The sequence below is a fragment of the Triturus cristatus genome, chromosome 9, assembly GCF_964204655.1.
Source record: "Triturus cristatus chromosome 9, aTriCri1.1, whole genome shotgun sequence".
Lineage (NCBI taxonomy): Eukaryota > Metazoa > Chordata > Amphibia > Caudata > Salamandridae > Triturus > Triturus cristatus.
The window spans coordinates 198563611-198585437 of record NC_140592.1 but is presented as its reverse complement, the minus strand read 5'-3'; positions in this window follow the sequence as shown (position 1 = coordinate 198585437).

Below are 21827 nucleotides of genomic sequence, written 5' to 3'. Positions count from 1 at the left end.
GAGGGGTACCCGACAAGTCTGTCCTTGCTCCCCCCTACTCTTTGCCCCTCATAGCAACCCATTCTCAAACCTATTGGAGAATAGCTGAAATACACAGCCGAGACCCACGCAGGAACAGGTTAATATATTAGCGTATGCAGACGATATAGCAATAGTCTCGCCGGATCCTGCTAAGACCTTGGTAGGGAGTGAACAATTAGAAATCCTATTCGGGAAAAGATCTGGCTATAAGTTAAATATAGTTAATTCACAGGGAGTATGCACAGACCAAGGGTCACGGAGGAGGCAACATACTTAGGGGTACATTTCAATGCATGCTTGGACAAGATGGTATTGTTCAACTGGGATCCCATGGTGCGAAAAATTAAACGGGATTTAGACAGAATAGAAGGCTTACATTTGTCAATGGTGGGAAGATGTAATGTCTTAAAGATGAATATTTTACTAAAGGTCCTGTATTATTTTAAGTCAGTCCCCCTGGAACTCTATATGCAGCAGTTTTATGTGGGATCAAGGCAAACCTCGTCGACCAATGAATTACATGACCCTACCATGATCTTGAGGGATCTGGACAGTCCTAATTTCCTGCTTTATTATTGGGCATGCCTACTTCAACAAATGGGAATTTTACTGGTTGGGGAAGGAGAGGTTAAGGCAGAAGAGTTCCCGCATATTTTTCAAATGGTATTGGGCTCCAAAGCAGAAAGGAGCTTTTTTCAAAATCTTGAGCCCAGCTATTAATAAAAAAAAATGCTTCAAGCTGGTTCAAGCTGCTCATAAGGCATGGCTCTAGGTTTGGAGGCACTTACAGATCGGTAGGCTTAATTTTTATATGCCCACCTCTTCATCAGCATTGCTCCCTTCTATTTTCTCTCATGCCACTATGGCCAGATGGAGACGAAAGGGTATCCTGACCTTGGGACATTTAGTGGATAGCGGTGGTATTAGGGCCTACTTCTCAATAGTATCAGAATATGATCTGCCCAAAACTGACTTTTTTAAATACCTGCAGATCCGGCATAACTTGCTAAAAAAAGTGGATGTTGCGTGCCTGGTCCAAAAAGGTAATCTGTTAGAGGTAGTTAGGAGGCGTGGAAGGATTGGTACTTTATATCAAACTCTTATCAAAACACAAAGCGTTGACCTGGAGGTACTGAGGTTCTGGACTTTTAAGAGTCCAGAGGTGTCAGGGAAACAACACCCGAAGACCCCTGAGTTCCTTCCTGTCTCGGTGCACAAATAAACAGAGACGCGGGTTTCTCGATGGTGGCGTCAGAGACCAAGATTTATTCACTGCATGGACACAGAAGTCATAGGAACCACACAGAGGCAGAATCTACGAGACTGTTCAAATTGCATTAAGTGGGTTGTTCCTTAAATACACGAAAAATGTCTTTAGGCAACATTACACGAATATTTCTCATGCCCAACCCGGTATCCCAAACAAACAGTAAATAGACATCAAACAATAACTAGTCGTAGGTTTTCGGTATTCGATCAGGTCCCCTTGTCAGTTTTCCTTTCTTTGCCCGATCCTCCCCATCATAAAAATCGTAACCTCCCCATTGTAAAAGCCCAGAAGGAGAGGAGCAGAGCCAGGTGCAAAGGATTGAAAAGTAAGATAAGAGGTGTTTATGGATCATAAACGGGCATGGCTACCGTCTTCGGTCTTTCAGTCAGGACAATGGACACGAGAACCAGTATAGCAGGACTGGCTTCAGGCAAGGGAGGCAGCTTGATTCTGCCTAGTCATGCAGCGTCAGCCTTTCTCGGGGCTCGAGCTTACGTATCCTTAACAAGGTGATTCTGCCGGGGTCATCGCCCGTTCATTGACTATGTGAGGGCAAGAAACAAAATGGATGCCGTAACTAAAATGGATGCCATGACTTAACAACAGAATGCCCTATTTCTCAGTGAATTCATGCTAGTTGCGCAGCGAAAACACTGTCATGCATATAATGGATCATTTACGGTTCATTGGTACCAAAATCGTGTCAGTACTACGATACCGAATACACGGGTTCGGATCGCTACAGAACCTCAGACCGTCCTTTTGCCCTTACATAGGCAATAACTTACTCTATGTCAGAGTCCATTTCTATGTTCATCAGGTCACTGATATGTTGCTGAAGCATTACTCTATCCCGTGGCGTATCTCTAAAAACAGGTGGTCTTCTTACGCATGTCGAAACACAAAGGCTACATAAGGCAGGACCACACTGAACAATGAGACAGCACGAAAATAAAAATACCAACGCAACACCAGTGACTATCAGAACCGTCCATCCCCACGCAGATAACAGACTCCAGAACCATCCCATTAATGACCAGTTACCTTCCTCTACATGAATAGAGTCAGAGATTTTGTGTAACTTAGAGATGGCCTTATATACCGTTGGCGCATTATCTGGGATAAAAACACAGCAACTCGATTGGATCATCTTACATACACCACCTCGATCTGCAAGTAACACATCAAGGACCATACGGTTCTGTAACGTCATGAGGCGATCCGCTTGAAGCTCAGCTGTCAGGTTACTAAGGGCACCGCAGTTTCGGTGATAGTGGATTCAACTACCCGTGTTAGTTGACGTAAGTTTCTACTGTTGGCCTTAGGCCCCCAGAATGGAAGGAAACCTTTGAAGAAGTCTCCTGCTTCTTGGCCAGCAGTATCTTCTTTACTGAAAACACCTCTCACAACTCTAGTATTGTGATAGTCCAGTGCAGCAGTGTATGTCGGGGGTAACAGTTGAGCGATATAACATGAGCCTGAGAAGTCAGCAGGCAGCCATGTGTATGCTCTGTCTTTGCAAACAAAATAGGTGCCCTTAGCAGCTAAAAATGCAGGGGAAGACTGTGACGGGAAAACGTATGTTTCGATACAGTCACTCTTCCCTAGTCGAGCTTTCGGATTCCTCCCATTTCCTTGCAAACAGACCTGACCTTGGTGGGGTACGACCCAGATCGGAGTCGAGCTTTTGCGTTTGTTCTCACCCAAAGTAATGCCATATTCCGTAACATTCCAACCCATGTAAACTCGCAATTCATCCTTGGGAATGAACGGAGTGTTATTGACGTCTCTAACCATGTCAGTGATTCCTTTTACCAAGGCTCTATTAGCGGAGTTATACCTAGTGGAACGCGGAGGTCGTGGAGGATAGGTCTCTAGGGCATAAGCGAACATGGTCTGAAATGCCCAGAATGATCCATTATAACTAAAGGGCAGAACCAGATAAGGGATGCCCTTGTCCATGGTATGTGGTATCAAGCCACACACCCAGCAGTTCGTTGTGTTAACCACTAGTTGATGTTGGTGCAAGAGCTGAATGAAAGTGTTATTTATAAACTCAGAGCGTCGAGCTTGCTCGTGGGCAGGAAAAGGATGGAAAGAATGAAGAGAAACAACAGTCGGAGAAACGGGAACATGGGGAGATACTGTAGATGTAACAGGTGTAAAGATCAACTGAATACCAAAAATAATTCCGCCTACCAAAGCTATTAAAACAATCAGAAGTGTCAGAGCACATTGCATTAGAAAACATTTGCTATACAATATGTCATATAGGTTTGTCTTGTGCACATTTATGACGTTAACCCGTCGCAGTTCAGGAAGCTCCATCTTCTACAACCGTTCGCAACGGATGGTTTGTACCTGTTAAAAAATTGCCTCTGTCTACCCTGGGAGTTCCCAAAGTAAACAGAAGAAACCGACCTTGTGTCTGGTTCCCTGCAAATTAAAACAAGGCACATGTTACGACCCTACGGTAACCCAGACGGCAAGGTGAGAGAACAACAAAAACAAAAAGATAAAAATTTAGAGCAAACTTCCTGACTGAATGGAATGCGATAAGATCAAAACAGTTTTCAAACAGAAAGGTAATTATGCAATGTCATTAGTTCATAGCATGAGAACGTAGATTTTATCTGTACTTCCCGGGTCTTGTCTGATCTTGAAATAGCTGGTCTACAGGTTCAGAAATGTTCGACTCCACAGGTGACAAATGTTCACTTTGTACAACTCTCTGTCCAGGGTTCAAAGGAGCGGTTCCTGCTGAGGTGTCAGAGTTCTGCATTTCAGTTCGTGGGTCCGTTATGTACTTTGCATCACTGAAAGGGATGAGCCTAGGAACAGGTTCTGTCTCGGATACACCAAATCCCTGTCTAACCCAGTTGTCATAGGGGAGTGGGAGAGGGACACGCTTCGTATGGCTAGCGTGTACCCAATTCTTTCTTCCAGCTAGGCGTACAGCAGTTCTCGTTGTTAGGAGCACTTGGAACGGGCCCACGAATCTTGGCTGGAGGTTCCGGGTTCGCTCAAAATTCCGCACCACCACTTGGTCACCTGGTTTCAACGTGTGGCCTGGACTCTCTGGCAGTTTAGGCAAGGATTCGAATACCTGTTGATGAATAAGGCTTAGTTTAGCAGTCAGGTCGTAAAGATAATCAATCAACATTGGATATTCGATCTTGCCTTTTTTTCCCGAGGGGGACAGGTGTAGGTAGGTTGGCTGCATCTGGCATAAATCATGGTGCCAGTCGAAGGTAGTAGGGTAAGCCTATCAGGTGTGAGCAGGGGCAGTGGACTGCTCACCACGGCTTTGTGGGGTGTTGGGGTGGGGGGTGCACAGGGGTGGAACGGGAAGCGAGAAGTAAAAATAGAAATCCACTTTAAAATTTAGATTTATTTAATCTCTACTTGTAAACTTACACTTTTTTGGAGCAAGTGGGGGGTTAATTATCGTTTATGCGTCCCTTCCACAAGTCTTAGCCTTTTTCGTTTAAAGTGCTTATGGATATAAAGGAGAGTCTTAAGGTGGTCTCTTTTAACGTTAATGGGCTCAATATTAAAAAGAAAAAGCGAGCCATTGAAGCGTGGATTAAGACAGAAAATCCAGGAGTTATAAATAAGCAATATTTATTGGAATAAAGCTGGGTGACATTCTGTAAAACAGAAATAAACAAGTTCCTTGCAAGAAACCATGGGATGGCTCCTCCCCATATGGTCTGGGACTCTCTCAAAGCAGACATTGGCAGTCTAGCTATCGCTAAAGATGCTGAAGGCTCCAGAAAAGAGAAGGAAAAAAAGTCATTTAGAACAGAGGGTGCAAAGGTGCCATGATATGTTACTTGGTATGGCAGGCTTGGGAACAGGCAGCAAGTAATCAAATTAGTGCATTGAAATGTCCTGTATTTGGTACTCGAAGTGAAGATCCAGTAATTACAGAGGATATAATGCTTCAACATTATAAGCGTATCTATGATCAACAACATTTTATTGATAAGGTATCCCTGGATAAGTTCCTTCAGGAACAGGAAATTCCGAGTCTCTCTGAGACCAACAAAACCACTATAATGCACCCCTTCTCTAAAAAGGAACTGGGAGACATTATAAAAAACCTCCCGAATGGCAAAGCCTGTGGACCGGGCGGTTTTCCCGCTGCGTTTTTAAAAAACATTTTCAGAAGTTGTTTCAGAATATTTTTTGTTGATGGCTAATTCAATTTTAGAGGGAGCCCGATACTATCTTCATTCCAAAAAGGGAATGTAGCTAGCTTTTTAAAAAAGAGGAAGGATGGTGAAGACCCCAATTCATATCGTCCCATTACACTTTTAAATTCAGACTACAAGATCATTACTAATCTTTTAGGAAATAGGTTTAATAATATCGCCTCAAATTTGATCCACTCTGAGCAAAATGGTTTTATTGCAGGGAGACAGCTGGGGACCAATACTCATTATTTAGTTAAAGCCCTGGACTGTTTTGAGGCTAGGAAATACCTTCCTTGATTCTCCTGTTGGATGCCGAGAAGGCGTTCGACCTCATGGTCTGGGAAACTTTATTTCGCATCCTTGCTTGTTTTGGTATACCCCCAAAGATCACAAGGTTGATTCAAAGCATGTATTATTTATGCTGAAGCTAATATCATTATTAATGCTTCCACTGTTGGACAAATTAGCGTTAAACGGTGGACCTGACAAGGCTGTCCACTGTCCCCTGTTTTTTTTGCTTTCTTCCTTGAACCACTTGCTATTGCTATCCGCAATAATGCAGATATTCGTCCCCCTTTACCTACTATGGGTAAATTAAAACTATATGCGGACGATATCATGCTTATAATTCAATGTGATAAGGAGGTCCAAGCAAAAGTTTTTGAGGTCTTTGATCAGTTTGAACGAATCAGTGGGTATAAAATTAATTTAAAAAACCCAGAAATAAGCCAGTGCGGATGTAAATCTGACGTTTTCCACCCTGATATCTTACCCTGCCTAAATTCCACACCAGAAATGTACCTGGGGGTCTACTTTTCATCACAAATTACAGAACTGTACGATTTGAATTTCGCTCCACTCCTGCTAAAAGTACAGAAATTGCTACATCGGTGGAATTCGCTCCCCTCTGTCTATTCTGGGGAGGGTTTCACTTATTAAAATGTCTGTTCTCCTGCTATTTCATTTTTTATTCTCGGCAAACCTGTGTGTTTTAACTGCACCATTTTTTGTCAAATTAGAGTCCATGTTTACATCCTTTCTCTGGGGAAAGAAAACTCCCCAAATTGCACTAAGCACTTTATATGAGGACCTAGAGAATGGTGGGTTAAATCTCCCCAATCCAAGGGAGTACTATTTTGCATACTTTGCACAATATATGTCCAGGATTAAGCCAGGATCGCAAACCAGATTATTTGTTAGCTATTTCATGAAGATTCATCAGGAGCACCCGATACACTTTCAATAAAAAAAAATGAAATCACCAAAATTAGTGTGGTAGAAGTCCATGCAGTGTTTTTTCATAAATGTAGTGACTTCTTTAGAAGATTCAAAATTCCAGTAATTAATTCGTCAACTCCGCTATCCGAATTTACCACGGTTTTTGTGATTAGAGAGTCATTTGATATTGTTCAAAAATGGGCTAAGGCTGGTTTTCAGAAAATTTCAGATTTTAAAATAAGTAATTGGTGGCTAAATATTTCCGAAATGCATGATTTAATTCCAAACAATTTCCTCCTACTAGGATAATATAATATCCTTATTACATTTTTTAGTAATCTGGATTTAGTCCAGATTAATGATGGTAAAAGCCTGGTGTATGCATTAATTGAAGAAACCACAGTTAGGAAACCTGAGGAATGGAAAAGCTTTTTAGCCCCCGTCAAGGGCTTAAATCTTACAGAGAAAGCAATATCAACATGGGAAAAACATGAAGGACTGAAGGTTACAGCGTGTATGTGGTCTAAAGTGAACAAACTTAATTTCAATACATTGCGGGGTGCCAACTAGCGCCGAATGCTATTTTGTAGCAGATGGCTTCTATATAGAACTCCACACTTTTTATCAAATGTTTATCCCAGTCAATCAGGTCAGTGTTTTCGCTGTTCAAATCATCTGATAGCCAATTGGACGTATCATATTTTGCACTGTCCTCTAATTCAGGGGGTTTGGAATGATGTTTTCCGTTATCTGGAACATTCATGTTCAATTTTGGTAGATTCTAACAGTTGGCTGAAAATTCTGGGTTTTGATCCTACGTTACGCCTCGCTGATAAGTTGATCAAATTAGTTTATATTGCAATGGCAGTTGCTAGGTCACTTCGGCTTCAGAGATGGCAATCAGGCCTTGTACCAACGGTGTTTGTGTGGGTGCAGAAAATGAAACGGGTCAAAAACAGTGAGCGTTTATGCGCTTTACAAATTGGGGGGATTAGGAAGTTTCAAAAAGTCTGGGCGGCATATTTTGAGTAAATTGTAAAGCCGATGTTTCAACTTTAAGGGTATTTCTTATAAGTTAAAAATATTTTCGCTCTGTATTTTACTATTGATATTTACTTCATGATACTTTAATGCACTATAGGCACTTTGGTTATCTTTTTATAAAGTCGTTAAATTGTGGTATATATGATGAAATGCTTTTTTTTAGGACATATTAGTTACGTCATTCAATAGGCTAAGGCATTTTTTTACATTACAGACACCCTGGCTCTTTTCGAAAATGATTTGCTGCCGCCGGGCCCGATTTATATTCTTCTAAATATCTTATCTCTACCCTGGATTTTAAAGTTCCACTCGGACAAATGATTTCATGTATTAGGAATCGTATCGATGCGGTATCTGGTCTTTTGGTGCAATGCTACATGGGATTGTATCCTGGCTATGTTTTACTGTTCTACTTTCTCTGTCTTCTGGTTTGACCTCCTATGAGGTACTGGTTCAATATGACGTGTTTAATTATTGGATATTTAAAATGTCCAGGGATGAATTTGTAAATTTTGGATGGATCTCAAAAAAAAAAAAAAAAATGCTTATCACAATCCCATATTTACTTTGAAGTTCTTCAGTGAGATCTTTGCTGACTTCTTCGAGCATGTTAATTTTCTCTTAGGTTTGGTGTTGCAATTCCCAAATAGTGAAATTTTGCAATCGACTATTTGGGAATTGGAAACACCTATGTACTAATGTGTCTTTGAGTCATTTTGCAATTCCCAGTGGGTCGCAAATAGTGCCACCTCATTAATATTCATAAGGTGGGTTGCAATTTGTGACCCGTTGGGAATCGCTAAAATCACAGGTGTGTGGCCTGCTGGGTTCAGAAAACCATCATGTCTGTGATTGCTTTTCAATAAAGCAATGTTTCTTTTTAAAAAAGCAGCCGTTTTCCTTAAAGAGAAATGGGAAACATTTCAAAAACAAAAATAGAAAGTTTTCTTTTAATTTTTTAAGAATAGAACCACCACAAACGTTTTGACAGCTGTTCACAAGGCTGAAGGGGTCCCTAGGAGACAACTTTCTATTTGCTAATGGGTTACAACCTACTTTAAATAGGCAGTGAAATGCAAATATCTTGTGACCACATTTTATTTGCAAAACATTCACTCATACCACTATTCACTATTAGGAAGGGACGCCCTTAACATGCCCTTTCCTACTACAGAATAACTAACCCATTTTTCGATTTGGTAAAAGGTTACGGAATAGCAAAATAGGGTTTTGTACATTCTTTTTTGCCATCGCAAATGGCCCTTAGTCCTAACAAAGCGTCTATTGATCGTTCCTGCACTGCTAATTCACATTGCATTAGATAGATTCCACTCTAGAATGGCAGCTATATAGACAGTCAAGAATAAAAATAAATACCCTTGCTACCATAACTCCCACTCTGCTCTCTTTCTTTTTCAGTCTTCATTTCATCCAGTTCACTCTATTTAAGCTGTTCTTTTGTTAGCCGCAATCTCTTGGCGATAAACACCTGAATCCATTTTTATTGCTGTTGAACTATCAGCAGCTTTAAATACAAACACACTCAATATTTATTCTCTGTTTTAACCTCTCCACTTTAGGTATATGAGCAACATTCTTGCGTAGCTATTACACTCTCTCCGCATTTGACTGTTCAGACACCTGTATTTTTCTGCTTCCTTTCTCCTCTTGTCCACTGTGGTATTCTTTCCTCGGCCCTCTTTTGTTCTCCATTCAGGTGGCTATTAAGGCCTAATGTTTTCTACCTTATATCTTTTGTAGGCCTTTAGATTGCTACCCATGACACAAATGTCAATGAATTGATCCTTCAGGCTGTACCTGCTTCCACACCCTAAACCCAGTCTAATTTCCTTTCTTCCTCCTTTTTTCTGAACTTAGGATCCTTCTCCATTTTCTTATCTCTATCTGAGTATTTTTATCGCCTGCACCTTTTGAACAATTGGTTTTCCAGTCTTTACATTTCCCATTTACACCGTGACAATCTGTCCTGTTTTACGAATGATTATTTGTTCTCTTTATTCACAGCAATGCAAATAGCTTTTGAAAAGGTGGTTTGAGAACTTGATAAAATAAAAATAAAAATACAGGCATTGGGGTAGTGCATTTGTGAGAGTGGTAGAATCCAATCCATCAGTGACAACATTAAACTGTGATGAAAGTGGCATTCCAAAACTGAAAGAGATATGGACTTTATAGTTGTGGGTGATCAGCAAAGCTTCTGAATGGTCATGTACATGGCATGCAACAATGGGTTTTAGGTGTCCAACTAAAAAAGAACAATGCTAATATTATAAAAATACCTACTGATTAATCAATGAAGCTGTTGAATAATATAAGGACCACTCATTTCTCTAACTTACTACAATATTTGAACATTGAAACAAAGAATCTGTAAGGATCAACATTTCTTCTCACTCTTCTTCCTCTCTTCTCAATTTAATGCTAATATTAATATTTGTATACTTTGATAAACTCTTCTCAACTGAATATATATATATATATTTCAGATATGATGATGCTACCTTCCTACACTTGAACATATCACCTTGATATTATTACTCCTCATACTTGGACTTTATACTGTTCCTTGTATTGAATTTAAATAGAATTAAATTTTTATTGCACAATTAATTAAAATCATTGCAAGCACAAATACTAAGATACAGAATAAAATGCATACACTTCAAAATTAAAAGTTTTTAGCATTTACATTAAAAAGAATTAAAACTGCTAGTGGTTTTATGAGCTTTGTGATGCTATGAGTTTTTCAGAGGCAAAAATGTCCTTTACGGCCTTTAGAAATGTCAAAAAGCGTGCCGACAACTGTGCTGAATCGCCCTTCAAGCATTCCACCAGGGCATCCTGGCAAGTCCGAATGTTTAAAATGCGCCAGATGGGTCGAAGCCAATAGGTTCTTAAAGGGCGCAGTGTCTTGCAAATATATAATATATGAGATAAGGTTTCTTCTTCGTGTAGCCTTGCCCATACTTGTATGCCAATAGAGGGATCAAGCCAAATTGTAGCCTCATCAGTTGGCGCTTCATTATTGGATTTATGGGAGATGACAGATAGTGTGGTAAGCCTCTGCTGTTGTATAGTTTTAAAGCCCAGCTTCCATGCTTAAGGTTTTTTAAGCTTGTTGCATCGTTGACCTCTGACATTATCTTAGCCTGTTTTATTAAGAAATTTGCTGCCACCGGTATGGGTATGGGGACGGCCCATATTTCGCTGGCTTCCAATGATTCAATAAAATGCATAAGATAATTATGCCAGGTTGACCCGGGTTTATTTATCATTAGCCAAATGTAATTTTTTTATGAGTTCTCCCGTGCTTGTTTGGCCTTTAGACAGAATCCTATGACTCGTGCTTTAAGTATCAACTTTTGAGACGTCAAGTTGAATTCCTGACGGATTTGCACATGCGAAGTGGAAGAGGGTAAAAGAAGAACTTTATGGAAGCAGGCAGATTGTGCTCTGTCCAGCCACGGTGACATCTTGTCTTTAAAGACAATAGCGCCATGAGAAATGAACGGTAGGAATTTTGCCGCCGTTGCTTGGATTAAAGGTGTGAGGTCAGGTGAGCATATAGATTTCCTTGCTCTACAGAAGGCCACCTTCAGGGATTGTGCCAGCTTGTGCATTGCTATGATGTGTGTGGACTGTCTTCCTTTATGGTCGATCCATACTCCAAGGTACCTATAATTTGAGACTGTCTCGATGGATTTAATGTCGACTTGCCATGAACCTCTTCTCTTTGTTTGCCTAGAGATTATCATTGTCTTTGTTTTTGTCGTGTTTATTTTCAATTTATTGGCTTTACAATATGACGACAATGCAGTTAAAAGTCACTGTAGGCCAATTGGAGTTTGATCTAACAGGATTGTGTCGTCTGCGTTTTGCAACGATTGGATTTTAAATCCGGCGAGTTAAGGAGGGAAAGCTCGAGCCTGTGCCAGGAAATCAAGAAAGTCTGCTAAATACAAGTTAATTCCTTGTATAAAGATTTTATATGGTACTAGTTGTATTATGCAGATAACCTATATTCAACAACTTATGGAGGATCAACACCCCTGTCATTTTGTTTAATACAAACATTATTGTAATTTCTGAAGGGAAAATTTTTGATAACAAAAAGCATACAGACATCTACACTAGTATGTTTGAGAATAAGATATTCTGTTTAAGGGTGGGCGTAGTTCGCGAAGTAGCACTTCGCGAAGCTACGCAAAGTGAAGTTCGCACTACGCGAGCTACGCGTAGCACTTCGCGAACTGCGTAGTAACATGTTCGCACTGTGCAAGATGTTGTTTTCAATGATTGCACAGTGCGGACAAGCAACCGGCACTGTGCAATCATTGAAAATGGCATCTTGCACAGTGCGAGCTGTAGTTTTCTGCTGCTCGAGTAGATTTTTACTCAAGCGGCAGCTTTCTCAACGCGAACTGGTAGTTTCTCATCGCGAGCGGTCGCGAGCATACGCGACCCCTCGCAATGAGAAACCTGACCTCCTCGCGTTGGGAATCTCGCTGGGAGGTTTATTTTCCATGCTCGCGATCGCCAACTTGATGTTGCTGATCGCGAACAAGGAAAAAGTCTCGCCGGGATGTCATTTTGCTTGCTCGCGGTCGCCAACTTGACGTTGAGGACCGCGAGCAAGCAAAAAATGACCGGAGCACTACGCAACACTATGCTACGCGTGTTCGCACTGTGCTACGTGCAGTTCGCGTAGTGCTAGCGCGAACTTCGCAAACTACGTGAGCGTAGCGTAGTGCTTCGCCCAGGCTTAGTTCTGTTACCAAATTTTACATAACTGTGTCGAATTCAAAACCAGGCATCTCAATACTAGGTTTGTGTTTCCCTTCACTGTGGTGTAAAGATTGTTTGATCATAAGGCCAGTCACTGCTGCTGGATCTGAATTGTAGGAATTGTCTGCCCCATAAAGGCTATTTTGAGTGAGTCACATGACGATAAGGATGTGGAATTGAAGTGCAAATATCAGTGTGTGCTGCTGAGCTAAAAGAAGTGGTACATTTTAGAAAACACTTTTTTTCCTTTATTTATAACCACTTGTATTAACTCCATACATCAGTAAGTCACAATAACAGCTATGTTCTGAACATATCAATTAGAAGTATGAAAGAGAAAGAAGACAATAAAAGTAGGGAACAAAAGTAAAAATAAAAGTATGAATAGAAATAGGGGAGGGATGAGCCTTCATGGGCAGGGTCTCTTCCAGTGCTGGTGACAGCGTGGTCATGGTGCCGCTCATGGTTATGTGTCCTCAGCAGTCGCATCTGTGCAGGGATAGAGATGGGGTAAAGTAGGTTTTAGAAGTGCAGAGTTGCATTATCCCTGAGACTTGGGTACGTGTAGGACAGGGTGAAAGTGTGTGATATGGCTCAGTTACCAAATGAGAGGGCGAATGGTGGCCAATCGGCTAGATAGAACTATTTAGGAACTGTCCCGGACTTACAGAGAGGTTTCCATTTTATCATGTAGAGTGTAAATACGTTTCTCATAAGAGGCTGTCTTAAACATCTCAAACATCCACAAACATCCACTCCTTGTGTGTGGGTGTATCTGGTAATTGCCAGTGGTGTAGGATATATAGTTTGGCTGCAGACAGCACTGTGGACAAGAGAAGGTGTTCATGGTTGGTCAAGTATGGAGCGTCACGCATCAGTGGTGTCATGGAGCATAACCATTGAGAATGGCATAGGCATCCGTATGATGAGGGAGCCACGGAAGGTGGAGCTCACATCATTACAATGGGCCTGAAGTATATGAAGAATGTCAAACTTCAGTTCTCTGCAGCGCCAGCAGTTCGAGTGAGGAAGGAGGCCCAATTGTTCCAGTTTTACAACAATCAATACCTGTATTGAAGTGTCTTGAAGAGACGGTCTCCCATTCTAGAATCTCTAACCTCTGTCTAGGTTCTCTAGAAGCTCTTCCTGTCCTCCTCAGTGCAAACAACTTGCAGTTGCTCTTGTCCACTCACCACGTACGGAGCCTCAGTAACTGGCGTTGGGAGTATAGGTGATGGATCTGAAAGTTATGAATTCCAGCCATTGCCCCTTTGTTTTGTCCCCAGTGATGAAGGTATGACACCACTGGAGAAGGTTCCATGTCCCATGGCAGTATTCCCAGCCAGTGGAGCAGTGACAGTTGCAGGTATTTCCAGTGTTTGCTTCTTGGTAGGCAGGATTCTTCTCATAGCTCCTTGAAGGATTTAAGAGAACCTTTGGAGTTTGGAGATGATATGATTTAGAGTCAGGATGCCTGCAGTTTGCCACTGCTTCCAGTGGTACATTTCCCCACCTCTATGGATACTGTAGTTGTGCCAGAGGGGTGCCTTTTCATGTATATTTACATCCACTGAGAAAAGTCTGTAGGCCCTCGATCATGTTTGGACCTTGCCTGTATAAAAGGGTTTGGAGTTGGGGGAAGGGTAGCAGCTCCACCTCGTTTGTACAGTATTTGCAGGCCTAGATTGCTACTTGAGAGGGCTCTCTCGATCCCAACCCACAGAGGGGGGGTCAGAGACATTCTGAGGTATGCAAAATAGTTTTGGTAGGTGCAAGGCCCTGTTATAATGTTGCACCGAGGGGAGACACAGAGCTTACCATCTCTGGCAGGCGATAAGTTTGGACGCTGTGAGTCTTGGTCTCATATCGCCCCAGACAAAGCCTTTGATGTTCCAATCTATGGTCCTTAATAGTACGGTTGGCACCTGCAGAGGCCTGAATGCCCATGACATAGGCAAATTGTGGGAGCACTGTCATTTTTTTGACCACCTGTCATGCGGACCCAAAGGGACAGGTTAAGATACTTACATTTCGCAGAGTCCATACTGGCACCTACCGTAAGAGGATTGAGATTGTCCAGGACCGTGTGTTCTAGTTCCCTGTTGACACATATCCCCTAGCATTTTAGGGGGATGTCTGCCTTTGAAACTGATGTCTGGTAGTTGCCTTCATCATGATCTAGGACATGGGTAGTGCTTGACTCGTCCCCAAACTAAACCTATACCCAGCAATTGCTGTAAATTTGGCAGTGGTTAGCATGAAGGCCATGACGGAGGTGGGGCTGCTGTGAGGGCCAACAAATTGTCATCCTGCATGGAGAAGGATGAAAAAAGGGCCTCCAGGCTTAGGTAAGCCAAAAGTCGTAGGCAATTGATGAACAGCTGCTGCCAGGGGCTCGTGGGTCAGGATAAAGAGTAGTTTGGACAAAGGGTATCCCTGGTGCATTCCTCAATTTACCAGGAATGGATCTGACAGGAATCTTCTGCAATTCACCTGGGCCATGGAAGCTGCATAAAAGCATTTAACTTTGTTGATGAAATCAGTTGCCAGGCTGAACTGGTGAAGGGTCATAGGAAGGTTCCGCCACTCTATGCGGCGGAATGCCCATTCTGCATCTAGTGATAAGGCCACCGATTCCGCCAGTATTTCTTTGCAGTACTTATTGTGCCACCCACTTAAGAAGCCCCTTAAATCATGTCTCCAGCCTGCCCTTGCAACCTGAAGGTAGTTTTAAACTGCCAATCCGACTTGCCAAGATAACTCCCTTGCCAAGCCTTAAACTCCCCTTTCATTGCATATGTCACCACTAAGATAGGCTCAAGGTAGCCATAGGGCAGGGTCCATTTTAATTAAAAGGTTGGACATGTAAATTTGAGTTTTACATGTCCTATCAGTGAAAAATTCCTACATTTGTTTTTTACTACTGCATAGCCTACCCGTCCCATAGGATAACATTGAATTGCCTTATTACATTGAATGTAATAACTTTTGATTCGGGACAGATACGCATTTTATGTTTGGTCTCTATGAAATTCTAGTTAAAAAAAACTCTTTAAGGGTAAAATCTATTTTTAAATTACAATTATGAAAATGCCACTTTTGGAAAGTAGGCATTTTCCTCCCTTTTGCCATTTGGCACCTGCAGCCTGTCCTAGGTCACATGACTGGATGTAGTTTGCAGCTGGCCTTTGGGAATTCCTCCCAGGCAGTCACACAGCAGAGGGATTACGAGTTCATGAATGGGTGATCTGCTGGGACAATGGGGATGTGGAGCTGGGCAGAGCCCGACTTGCAACTGAATAGGTCACGCTTTGCCTTCACACAAAGGGCTTGTCATCACTGCATTGTCTCTGCACCCAGCTTGATGTCAGGGCAGGAGAGTCAGGAAATTCCAGGTACTTCAAAGAAAATCTATAGCTAAAAATTGATCTGAGAACGGAGGGAGGACTGGGACCAATTTGCTCGTCGAACTGCCCAAGGTGCATTGCTGTTTGGTCTGACTTTGCTGTGGCTCCAGCTACGTTTGTTTCCACAGCAGCAAATCCTGTTCATTGGTCCTTTGCCAAATGGGTATCCATCTTACTGGAACTACTGTTGGCTACAGTCTCCGGATCTCACCCCAATGGAGATGTTCAACTTCTTTAGAAGTGACTAAGTCTGAACATAGAAATCTTAACCGTGATTTTGTCCAGCAGCTCCCTGACAACAACGCTTCCTCACTGGACACTATCTGTAGTAGTGCCCTTCTGAACTTTACCTTCTCAGAACTTTTTCTTCAAAATGTCCCCCCAATTTCCGAAGGTGAGCATAACCAGGCCCATTCCACTTCTTGTACCTGGCCCAAGCTCCAATGTGGTCTGCCATATTTTTCAACTTTGACTGGTCTCACGTGACTAGATTTCTGTGGTTGACGTTTTGATCTTTTAGGTGCTGGTTTTGACCAATAACTTTAAAAATGCTTAACTCTGGTTCTACTGGTTGGATTTTTTATTTTCTGGTGTCAAAATGTATTAGAATGTATTCTATTTTATCTAAATTGGTGTGGGATTTTTCTTGTATTGTGTTTTCACTTTATGTTTTGTGTGATGCATAAATACTTTGCCTCTAAGTTAAGTGTGACTGCTTTTTGTGCCATGGGTTAAGAACAGGTTAATTTGTTTACCTTTTGTGGTTCATTCTTCCACGGATTGTGGCTGTTGCTTGACCAGGGCCCACACCTCAGTCAGCCAACAACATAGGTTTCATTTGGGAGTAGTCAGGGATCGCAGCTGTGACTTTTAGCTTGCTCCCTGCCACACCTGGCACTTCCTTTACGACCCCTGGACACAGAGGGGGCAAATCATTTGTCTCCTTTGAGGCCAGCGGTCACAAAGGAAGTGCTAGGAGTAGCAGGGAGCAAGCTTAAGGCCATTGCTGCGACCCCTGAATACTCCCAAATTACATTCATGCCCAACAACCCAATTTCTCACAAATCTAAACTCAATGACGGAAACATCGAGACAAATTACAGCTAAAATTTCATTGCACAATCGACAAAGGCCTCAAAAGAGCAAATAATAGCTGAGAGAGGACTCATAAATCCCAAAGGATAAAAGTAAGACTACAGTCAGCAACAAACAGACTCTCATATCAGTCAGTGTATCCAAGGGAAAAGAAGTGAGGAAACAAAATAATTACAATTGCAAAATTACCTCAAATTTGAAAAATTGTTGGAATTATTATATTGAACTTGTTCTAATTTTTTCCTGATTGGAGGTAGGTTGTGGTACAGCTTAGGAGCTTGTAGTTACTTGTGTGTTAGCTAGCCTGTTCTGGTTTTCCCCAATCCTAACTTCTTTTTTATGCTTTTGGGGAGCATGGCACTATCTTTAACTCTAACACCAGTCAAGCCTAGGCAGGAGTTATATTATGTTATGTTATTTGAGCAAATCTCATAGAACACATGTACATCCAAGGGCTTTTTGGCATTGTGACAACCAGGAGGGATAGAAGAGAGTGCTCAAGCTGATCAAAAGCGTGCTTAAACAGCCAGGCCTTTAAGAGCTTCCTGAACCTCAGGAGGTTAGGTTCTAGCTTGGAAGGGAGATAGTTCCTTTAGGTTGCCATGGTTTTTGCTTGTTTGTTTTTATGCTGGTGCCCCAAGGGGTGTGCTATTCATGAGTGTGCTCTGAGACTCTTTCTCATGGAGTTTGAGGATTTTCTCACAAAATTCAAGTGGGACTCTGAGATCATGTCTTTGCTTTGTTTCCCTATTGTTTGTTCCCTTGAGTGGTGCCTGTATTTGCAAATAACAACGTATTTCCTGTCATCTAAGGGGTGCAGACTCATTGGAGGGATGTGCTTCATCTCTTTCTTCCGCCTAAGTAGGTTGGCATTGTGCGCAGAATGGATGCATGAAGTCAGTGTTCTGCAGTCACAAAGTTGTGAGACCTGCATTCTGGCTTCAAGACTCATTTTCACTTATGCAACATCTCATCTTTCCTGTTGTGTGGTATTCTTTTGCAAAGACGTTGTAGTACCTGTTTCCTCTGTTATTGCTTGGCTGCATGGTACCCGTTACAGTTTGACTGCTGGGCATGATATTTGCCTCTGTGTCTTTTGACCTGATGCTTTTCCATGGCATTGTTCAGGAGTTTAATACTCTGACTACTGACTATGCCTCTCCAGTACTATGCATGGGTTGGACATGGTGCTTTGGCCACAGGGAAGATAGCCTCTGTCCAACACATCTTCAGTGCACTTTGCTTTCGTACCTAAAATTCTTCAAATCGATCTTGGGAATTGATGGGATGCACAATTTCAAATAAAATATTTTGTACATTTCTGTATTTAGTAACTAGCTCTGATTAAGAGCTTGGTTGCCAGATTACACGGTCACAAAATTAAAGGATATCCCGTCTGAAATAGCACAAGTGCCATTGGATATAATGCACTTGAAATACAGCAGACAGGATATCTGTCACATTTGTGACCGAGTAACCTGTATCATTAAATGTTTATGCTAATGCTGAGTGTGTAGGTGTGCTATGCATGATAAAACTAATATTCAAATTTTTAACGGTACTTCCATTGAATAGTTTATGAATATATTCAATTTTTCGTATTATTTTAGCATGTAATCGTATGTATGTCTATTATACTGACACCTTAATGCTTTTTATATAATTCATATGCAATGATTATAGATTTACATTGCAAATGAAATAGCACTTCCAACTTACATGCATGCTTGCTAACTTATTTAAATCTACAGTCATATTTAATGCAGTTATATTTTTTCCCCCAATGAGGGTTAGGAAGGTACTAACCCTACTTTGATGTTAACATCCGTTAAATATTTTTCTTTCATCATCGCTAAGGTGTCAACCAGCAAATCGGTGCCTCTATCTACATCATGAAATTTAGAACCGTGAATCTAAATTTATGGTACTTGTTAGCCTTATTTGTTCATTTACTGCCATTTAACTTATTGGCATTGAGCAGATATAGAGGTATTCCTGCATTTTTTAACTAAAAGAAGCTCAATTGATTTAAACTATTTAATGCTATAACTTTAAGTTAAATTGATTTAGGGAAAGTATCAGGTTTAAATTAACAATTAATATTGCAGGAAATAATCATTTATGTTACTAATGTTAAAAAACATGAAAAGACTGAAACACGCCAGTTGCAGTTTAGTTAAAAAACTATAACTTGCACCCCATCATGGACTTTTTAAGACCTGACATATTAAATGACTCATGATAAGTTAAATGACATTATTGATGACATCACTCATTAGATTTGACAAACAATATTGTATAAATAACTAACGAGTATCATTGTCTATGTGAGGTCAGAAGCAGTGCATGATGGGAGCACAAATGATAGTTAATTGACTAAACTATAACCTGTGTATGTCAGTGATTTTTAGTTTTTTTTATCATTAGTTCTTGTCTCAGTCAGTCATACATCTTTATTCGGTTCAAAGAAACCAAAAAAGTAAACAAGTGAAATATTAAGAAACACAATAAAATTCAGGTTACAATCCAAAAGCAGGAAATACAATTTAATACGTTTCACAGCATTTCATTACAATAAGATACCATATGATTAGGACACACCAGAGAAAACTAAAACCTCAAAATAGTCCATGAGAGGTCACATAAAGGGTCTCAGGATGTCATTCCGGCAAAGAGTCAGACAAATTATTAGTTTTACTTTTAGCTGCATAAAACTGTAATTGCGAAAAACATACCACTTGAGCAAAACATATTATAATGAGCTACACACATAAAACCTCTAAAGTGGAATCAATTACAAAAGCTACATAATAAAGTTAAAAAGGGTCAATAATTAAATTGCAATACAAAGTTCATAGTGTTAAAAATGCAGCAATGAAGTTGAGCCAATTCTATTTCTGAGAATTTCTGATTTTCAAAGCCCACCAAATAAAACAATGTTTTGATTCTAGCTATAAAAGACGGGTTAAGATGGCATTATAACGTCTAACTCCAATAGACAGCAGAATGGGTCGTAAAAAGGACCTGGTGTTGTGGGAATAAAACCTGCAGAAAAACATAAAATGAACAAGATATTGTTTTGTGGTGCCATCAAAGGGACAAGGGGTTCAACTGTGAAACCCTGAACCGTGTCAGGGGTGAACTACCACAAAGTGGACTGTGCCAAATCTAAAATGGGTAAGGTAGAACCTATGTTCTATATTAGTGACCCAAAGTTCTGATCTCATTTCAAAACTATAACAGCAATTTTACCTTTGCTTTCTTTAGTGAATTTCTGTGTTTTTTTCACTATCTTCAAAATAGGCCCAACTCTCTGGAGGCCCAAGCACCCCTGAGAGTAGATAGACTTAACTTACACATATGTGTAAAGCCTTTAAAATTACCAAAACAGTTAAAAAAATCAAAAACACAGTTCAATAAAAACCCCACTCCAATTTATAAACCAAAAATAGAGACTATTTTATAGAGCAACGAAAATGCCATCAATCTAATGGGGGAACTGGAGATATTAAGTTTCAAAGTTTTAAATTAAAATAGCAGCACAAAGCTGAAAGTGCCAACCTCAGTCAACTGGTTCCACTCTACCCGGGCTCGGGTGCAATGTAGGAACAACCATAATGCAGCGCAAGTCAGATACCGCTCAGAATTGAAAGATTCTGACTTCTGAAATGGATGTCCAAGATCCTCAGTGGGGCAAGGCGGCAGGCTGTGGCTGTAATATACTCCCAAGATGGGATAACCATCTGAGAAAGTCCCGGTAAAGCTTTTGACTTTTGTCTACAAAGTTCAGAGTGGGAGAAATTTAAAATTTACAGCGAAGGAAGGTCCTTCACTTGCAGGATACTTTCAATGCCTTCACCCAGTGAAGGACCTTTGAACTTAGTCCCATTTTTAAGCCTGAATTCCTCAAGCAGAGCAAGGCTGAAAGCAATAGCTGAACAGGGCTTCACGAGGATGAGTAGGCTATCGGCGACGTCCCGCTGAAATGGATTTTCTCCTGTGGAAGAGCTTAGAGCATAAGCAGTCTGCATTTTTAGCCCAGAGACAATGTACCTCAGTCAGATTGACTTGACAAGTTGGTCCTGGTCATTTGGGTATTTGGAGCCAAAAGTTTTGATGTCCCACTTTTCAAGATATTATGAGAATACTTTGACATAACCAGGGGTCCCAGGACCTCAGGAACAGAACTTCGGAATCAAGATACACTACAGTAGAAGCCACCTACAGGGTTCTGGACAAGTCCTGTTCAAAGTGGTCAGCTGGGCTCTTCAGGGAAAGGGTCTTCTTGCAGTTTCTTGTGTCCCTATAGCTTAGAAGGAGGTCAGCAAATTGACCCTTAGAGTCCTCTTCAATGTCTTGGCCTGAGGAGCAGGTCCATTTTCTCAGGTCTCCTCACAGGTCACACCAGCAGTTGAAGTCCTCCTTCATTCTTCCACTGGTCCAGAGTTGTTCAGAAGCCCAGGTCTGCCACATTTATGCTTAGAACTGGCCTGTGTTGGTTGTGTGTTTTTTTTTGTGATGCATTATTGCAATGTAATGGTGTTTTCTCAGATTGCAATTTTTATCTTGCATTCTGTTTTGACTGTTTTGTTTTGACGTGCCATGTTATGTTTTAATTGTTATGATTTATTAGGCTTTGCATATGTGTTATGTTTATTTGTTTATTTTAGAATCATCATCAAATGTTGCAATATTTGCAGCTAAAAGCAGCCAATGCCTGGAATGTGTCTGTGACAAAAAACGATTTACTTCTTCCTACTTAGGAAA